Source organism: Anas acuta, chromosome 1 (genome assembly GCF_963932015.1).
Source record: "Anas acuta chromosome 1, bAnaAcu1.1, whole genome shotgun sequence".
In the NCBI taxonomy this organism is placed as follows: domain Eukaryota; kingdom Metazoa; phylum Chordata; class Aves; order Anseriformes; family Anatidae; genus Anas; species Anas acuta.
The window spans coordinates 123018423-123026485 of NC_088979.1; the positions used below are offsets into that span (position 1 = coordinate 123018423).

The 8063-nt window shown below is 42.1% G+C and overlaps 1 protein-coding gene across 1 annotated transcript in view; it reads right to left on the reverse strand.

The window, feature by feature from the left end:
- Positions 1 to 7151, reverse strand: part of KPNA1 (karyopherin subunit alpha 1) — a 55805-nt gene extending 48654 nt beyond the window's left edge. Inside the window, exon 1 of the mRNA XM_068698973.1 lies at positions 7026 to 7151. The gene's annotated coding sequence lies outside the window, so the exon portion shown is untranslated. The remainder of the gene's footprint in view (positions 1 to 7025) is intronic.
- Positions 7152 to 8063: the final 912 nt, after the last annotated feature.

Below are 8063 nucleotides of genomic sequence, written 5' to 3' on the forward strand. Positions count from 1 at the left end.
CACAGGTGTATTTTTTTACCCGCAAAGTGTTTATTTTAGAAAGCCTTGCTATTTTGCTTTTTGCCAATTTGAAGGCAACAGGTTCAGGATACTCAGAGAATTATTTAAATATTTAGGAAATAAGCTGTCAGCTTTCTTGCAAGTGACAGAAAACTTCCTAGTATATAGACATATAAAGACAGGCACAGTCTTCATAGTAAAACCATGAATAATATATGGTGTATAATGATACAAATACTACCTAGAGATTAATGCTATTTCCCTGGAAAAACTTTTATGCAGCATCCTACATTTGACATCATGCTAGAGAGATGCAACAACATCCACCAAGTCTCTGCACTGCTGACAGTGTTATCTGAGGAAAAAGAAGAACATACAGAATATCAGTAGGCTGACATCTCTCTCCTGTTGCTTGAAAAACTGACGTTGTGGTGAGGCTGTATCTGCTTCTTTTGTTAAATCTTTGGAGTCTATGGAATGCCCATCAGTAGAAACTGAAGGGACAAGGCATTGATTTCTAATTTCCAAAGGCCTCAGACTGCTGTAAGCTCGGGACAACTAGAGGAAAGTATATTTAACTAAGCTCCAAGAAGCTATTCTTCAAGCACAACACAGCCCATTTCTAAAACCTTAGCTTAACTTTCTCCAGCTATAAAGCGAAATTGCAAAATATGTCTCACAAGGACTATAAAAGAACAGTTAGAGTATTTGTAAAGACCTGCAAAGTAACTTTTGATGACGATAGTTCAAACACTAGCACTAACTAGGAAACAAAATGATCGCGTGAGATGAATGTTCTGTGGCTTGAGAAAGCTGCAGCAGCAGACAAGCCCTACTCACTAGAAGGAAGGACAGACCTCAGCGTATGTAGCACGGCAGGGACACGCACTCCAACAGCAGACCTCACAGAGGAACAAGCAGGAAGCACCTTCTGACAGCCAAGAGGTCAAAAATTACAGGAGCTTCAAATGCAACGTAACATTCATGGTTGAATTCGGATAGAACATAAAGCCTTGAACCAGGGTTCAGAGTCTTAGGAAGCTGCTGTCAAAACATGGAAGTAGTGAGGGGATTTCAGCATGGAATTCCCGCCCGTCTCCATTTCTTTCAAATCTGCTTTATTATGCACCAATTAATTTGCTTCCATAGAAGCAGAGAATCATTTAGATTGGAAATGACCTTTAAGATCATCCATCACCAGTTAATTCACAATCACTTCTGTCTTAGCAGCTTTATAAATCTGTACGATAGTAAACCAGGTATTGATCCACTTCATCTACAATAAACACAGCATGTTCTCGCTGTTCTTTGGCCACTTAGCAAGTTTGGCTGCTACTTGCCCAAAATAAGGTCAACCTTAAGTCAATTACAACAAAGCCTGAGAAGAGGCACAATTTCGCACAATGTGAAACATCAAATTACAGACTAATTAAAAAGCTCAATATTGACTGTTACACTAATATAACAGACATGCTGAAAAGCAAACAGAGATAGAAAATAGGCTACACTGTAAGAACGATATGGAGAAGACCTGATGTCAAGTTTGTAGGGATGACACATTTCAGGGATTTCTCATCTTCCACGAGAAGAAAAAAAAAAAAAGGCAGAAACAAAATGAAAATGTAATGCAATAAAAACAAAAATACAAAGGTGTTTTTGTGAAACAACTAAACCTGAAGGGTCAATTTAGCATGTTCCCAGGTAGCCTTCAGAAAGATCTTCTGCACTCACAAAAGCATAGATGGGGTTTGCAGATTTATTTATTTTTTTAGATGTCCCCAAAGGTAGGCAAACATCAGCTTGCCAACCCCTAATCTTCCTTTATCACACTGAAAAACACACAGAAAGAAACAAAAAAAATCAAGGAAGCATACTCACGGTTGCAGCAAAAGAACTAACAGAGTTACTTGGCACTTGGTGTTGTCTCGGAAGAGATCTGGCACACCACCCTGGACTACTTTTTAAGTGCAGACACACCCACAGAACTGGTCACTTCAGCCAATCTTAAGAAGTTTAATGATTACATTTTTGTGGTGGCTTTTTTGTTATGTGGTTTTGCTTTTTAAGTAAGCAACACTGGAGAGATTAAGTAGTAAGGCACTTCAGAGGTTTATTAGAAAACAGTTTTACTGAAGAAGAAAAAACAATAAAAGATAGATGGACGCAGTATACCTAGTACTCCATTGCAGATTCACTATCACCAAGTTATTTCTGATGTGGTTTTAGTCCCATTTTTTAAAGGTCCATTTTGACTTAATGAGACAACAGATACAGCTTCCAAAGTTTTGGAAGCCTTTTAATTTGAACAAGAGGGCCAAAAAACACTCACTCTTAAAGTCAGGGGAACTTAAAAGGAAAACACCTACAAATTTATTAAAAGGGCCTGTCTGATTTGAATAACAAACACAGGTTTTTTCTGCTGCATTCAAAGCCATTGCAGTGCACACAAATCTGTTTAAATGAATGCTGATTTCTATAAACCCAGAGTGAACAATCAACCAAAAAGTTCCCACAAGCCATAAAACAAAGCAGCTAGTGATGGGGAATTAAACTTTTCAACCACATAGGATTACGCTAACATTAAAAAAATAACTTTATGCTAACATGACCACGTACATGAAACAACAAAAGTGATTACTCCTATTAATAAATTAAAGTGCAATGCTTTTCTTTTAAAGCATAGATTCGTTTTTATTTTCATTAAGATTACAGCACCTCCTCCCCACACTTTACAGAACGAGCTGACCCACAATATATTTTCTGTATTTTCTCTAAAAACTAGGCCATTTGAAAAATAATAGTCCAATAGGTATCTACATAATTTGACAGTTGTTGTCTGCTGGAAAAAAGTCATAAAATTTTTAACGTGTCCTAAACATTCTTTGCAAGAGAACAAGTGTGAACCTTTCAGCACTCTGTATCATGAAAATAAGAAATCCCATACAATCTTAAACAAATTAGGTTAAAAAATAAACTAAGTTTGATTTGTAGTTTCAAGCAACTTTTATTTGGGGTTGTGAATGACCGCAGGCACTGAAACAAAACCTCTCTCTTGTATCCCCTGATGACAAATTTGCCTCCGACAAATTTATTGGTTGCTGTGACTCAGCATTATGAAAGGTATGAAATGTGCCCAAAGCTCTTCCGGGTAATTGGACACCAATGGCAATTGTAACTGCACAAAATAACAGTAAGCCAAAATTCTGCAGAATGCGTACGAGCTCTGGACATCAGCAACTGAAAGAGTTGCATAATACAGATGGATCAGCCACACCAAGCCAAAACGCCCAAGAAGTTTAAAGCTTGAGGATGCTGGCTCTGCCTCCCGGCGTTGGCGCCTAGCATCCCTCCTACCACCTGCTCCTAAACCCAATGAACGCCAATCTCCTTTCCAATCATTTAATACAAAAGTAATAATAAATTGAGAACATACAGACAGTTAAACAGGCTACCATGTATGCGTTAGCTACAAAGGAGTCCTACATCTTTTAAGAGGCAACTTCATCCTGCTTCATATTACTTTAAAAAAATAGTAACAGTTTAATGATAATGACAAAATTATTATCTGGTATTTCTTAAAGGTACTTTGTGGGGTTTTTTTGCAACCAAAAAGTGGTTTGTTCACCGAAGTGACATCTTCATACACCAACAGGTGCATTTTGTGTCAGGTGTAACCTCAGCACTGGATTTAGTAGGCTTACAGTGCCTTCTTTGGAGATAAATACATTCAGGATGTTTAGCCACAGGATATTTAATTCCAAAGCCAGCAACTCTTATCATCTCAACATCAAACCCAGATTGTAAAATAAAATAAATCCTCGCTTGTCAAACTGGTTAGATTCTCACAGAACATATGAATTCTCCTGCTGAGCCTGGCGAGCCGCCCAAACTACCAAATAAAAGCAGGAAAAGAAAGAATAACTATTCTAGACCATAAAGATAGTTTCAGCAGTTGGTGACTAGCTAACTAAAATCTTACGAGATACGCTTACAACTCAGTGTGTAACTCTGGGTACACACCCAGGAACACGGTCCTGTTTCTTTCAGTTCTAATGCTTTTAGGTTCTGTCTCCTTGTGACAATGAGCATTAATAATGTTTCAAGAAAATATTAACTTCATCCCAATACAAGATTTATTCTGGTTCCAAACTCCATTTACCCCTTTAAAGCATGAATGGATAAATTGAAAAGTTAATTCTGATTCACCACTACTTCCTACCACTTCTTCCTACACCTACTACTAACATAATTTTTAAACCCAAAATTTCTGGTGAAAGGAAATTCACTGTCCATCACCTGCCTAGACGACCCCTACTTTTTCTTTCTTCATAATAAATTACTGAATTCACACATTTAATACAGTTTGAGACATTCATGAGGTGGCATAATATGATTTCCAGTCCTATTGCTCTGCAGCTTTTCTACGTACTGGAGGATTTCACCAAGTACTTTACTTTACTTTTTTGCTGTTTTTACAGAGTTTCCCTACCATCTTCAAAACGATTCAAAAGCACCGATATTTCTGTGAGACTTATATCTTGCTGTTGCATTTTGTATCATGAAAATCCCACGCTCATGCCTGGATATAAAACAGACCAATTTAATCCATTATTCACTTGACTTCAAAAGTTGTAACAGACTATGGACACATTTTTTATTTTTTTTGAGAGCAGAAAAAAAGATGACTTGCTATCAGATCATTGCCACTTATCTCTGAAGTTTATACGGGGATTTTTTTCTCTATTATTATTGTATTATTTAAACAAGGAGTTATGTTTAGTGTCTTCTCATGAAGCTGAATAATTTTCCTATCAGTTCATCTTTAGTTCTTGTTCTCTGAAAGAAGAGGTGGCCTGGTCTTTCTAACTTGTTGTTTGTCTATGACATCATTCCAGAACCTCTTGTTCAAATATTTTAACCTCTCATAATGTTTTCTCAAATGAGTAATTCCCTTATTGTCTTTTATTTTTCTTGACTCGCTCCTAGCCTATTAGACTCCTGTGCACACTTACTCTCTTTGCCCTTCTGAAGTATTTAAACAAATCGACTAAATTTAGCTACTTACTGCTGCTGTTTCATTTCCGCTCCTGTTTCTAATTTAAATTAGAACCAATCAAATACAAAATAGGTGATGTGAATCATGGTTAACTGTTACATGTTATGCTTTTTCACATAAATTTGATTTTCATTTTTCTGGAGGGCACTGTTTTGGCTCCATTAATCTCACACTTCTTTCCACAGTTTTTTCAACCTTTACAGTTGCCTTTAAAGATGGTTTCCTTTTGTGTTCTTAAGGACATGAGTTAGGCCCATTTGCCCCTCCAAGACATGAAAAACATCTGAGAAAAATCCACAATCTCAAGAAGAAAGAAACAAAGACATCAAAGCAAGCCTGCTATATACAAACAGGCTAAAATAAAACATACCATTCTGTTCACTTCAACTTATTCAACAGAAGAAAAAAGAAAAAAAAGGAAAAGAAAGAAGCGCTGTAGCACTGTACGGAAACACCGAAGTTGTAATAAAGCTGTCAAACAATCCAGTTAAATAAACATTTACACTTTAGTGTCTATAAAGAGCATTTCAGGAACTTGTACAATATCTGAAAAGTTTAATGCTTTTTGTTGTAATAGCATCTTTTCTCAGTGCTGTTGAAATGAGCTATTGCTGCCTTTCCCTTTCTAAACTGGAAGGCCCGTGACTTGCACAGTGAGCAGCACTGAGCTCAGTGCGCAGACAGGACCACCAAGGCAAGCCAGGTCTGAACACTTTAACACTGGGAATGCATCAGGAAAAAACAATGGGTGGCACACTGATAGCAAAGGGAAACGTCCTGGTACAGAGCTGGAGTTAGAGATGGGATGTGACAAAGGCACTGTTTAGAAACCTCAGGGGGAAGTTACAGTCTCAGTAACAGTGATATTCTCTTGGAGCTGAAGCATTACTACAACTGTTTGAAAAATTCTGTCGAGGGACCCCACTGCGAGAACCTCTACCTCCCACATCATCTTACATTACCATGCCTCAAGCTACTGCTCATCTTCCCTGTGCCTTTAGGCTCATCTCAAGCACAATTAAAGGTGCAACTGCAGTTTGAGTAGAAACAAAGTTGCTTTGAACTAGCTCGCTCATACGTCAGTACAATGCGTTAAGGTGCCAGAGAGTGCAACATAATAAAAACAAGGACAGACATACCAAAGCCTCGTCTGATTCGAACTATTAATTGCCATACCATTCCAGTTTATACAAAAGGGATTTCAAACAGCTAGCTGCTGGGTGTAAAGTCACAATCCACCTCTGGATAGCCCACAGACGCATCTCAACTTGTTACGTCTGTCATTAACGTTAAGGAGTTAGAGCAGAATATATGTCAGGGACCAAAAAAAAAAAAGAAAAATATATATCTAGAGAAACAGAAAGTTCAATAAAAAAAGATGAGGAAAGTACTAAATGCAGAATTCCATTTGGGAATTTTGCAAAGCGGCAGCCCGGTGTTGTCACAGCTCACGCCGCGCACTTCCAGCCTGGAGTTTCAGCTTTCACTAAACGCCCTCAAGAGGCAAAGCACAAAACCACCACCCCAAGCATCCCGCTACGAGGGAGCCGCGCTCCACGAGTATGAATGGGGGCGAGCCCCCGCCGGGCACGAAGGGCAGATAAATAACAAATAAAGACACCAGGCTGAGGAGACGCGCGGCAGCCCCTGCCCCACGCGGCCGGCCGCGGCCCCGCTCCCAGCGCCGTGCCCCTGACGGACATGGGGGTGCCGGGGCTGCCGGGCCAGGCACGATCGCGGCCGGGAGCCGGGGGCGGGGCGGGGCCGGGCCCGGTGGCTGCGGCCGTGCTCCAGGCGCGGGCCTCCCGCCGGGCCCGCCCCGCCCCGCCCCGCCCGCCCGCTGCACGCGCGCACGCCGGGGGCTCCCTCAGCACCGGGCCGGGCCCGCTCGGCTCCCGGCTCCGCTCCGGCGGCCCCGTCCCGTCCCTTCCCGTCCTTTCCCTTCCCTTCCCGTCCCCTCCGCTCCTACCTGCGGCCGGCCCGGCCCGGCGCTGGCTGCTGAGGGGCCCGAGGCGCGCGGAGCGCCGCTCCCTCCCTGCCTGCCCGGCGCTGGCTGCGGGCGGCAGTGCGCGTGCGCACGGCGAGCCGCGCAGCTTCCGGCCCCAGCGCGGGGCGCTCTGGGAGGGGGAGGCGTTCCGGCGGGGCCGGCGCTGGTAGGCTGCGGGAAGACTACAAGTCCCGGCATGCAGCGCGGCGTTGTGCACAATGAGGCGCAGCCGTAGAAAGGCGCGCAGAGCGTGCTGGGGGTTGTAGTCTGGAGAGTGGTGGATAGGCCATGTCGCGACTGTTGGGTGTGTTGGGATAGGCGCGGGTGCGATACGGGGTGTGTGTATCCCAAGCAGCAGGGGAAGTCCTGCCCCGTCTCTGCCCTGCCCCGTCTCTGCCCTGCCCCGTCACAGCCCAACAAAGGCCATATTCCATATGCAGAGGGGCATGGCAGCTGGTATACAGCTGTACCTCTGTGTATATACAGTATGAACACGCACATATCTACAGCTACACATCTATAGACGTACAGTATGTACATGCACATGTGTATTTACATGCGTATGTGCGTATACATATCACACAGATAACATACATTTCATAGGACGTCCATATGGCACAGTGTTTCCACCCATAAAATTGAGATAAGAGAGAATAAAGCATACATTCAACACTTTCTCCAGCAGTATTTGCCTCACAAAATAAATAAGTTACTCGTTCTCAGAAAAGTCGCATTTCTTCCATCCCACCAGCAAGCACACCTGTACTGCAGTGGGAGGTCTGGTTACTGGTTGATGTTCCTGAGGTATCTTGAGTCAAATTAGCACAAGTTACGGTGGCAACAAATATCTGTAAGTTCGCCCGTTTTTTGCTGAGAGTATAGTTTCAGATGAAGCCGAGCTAATACAAATGGTGTGCTGCAGGTAAAAAAAGATAAATTCCTGTTTTCTGTCACCTTCTCTGATGAAATTAAGATAGAAGATAGTTTCATTTCTGGGAACTGCTGCTTCTAAAGCACTAA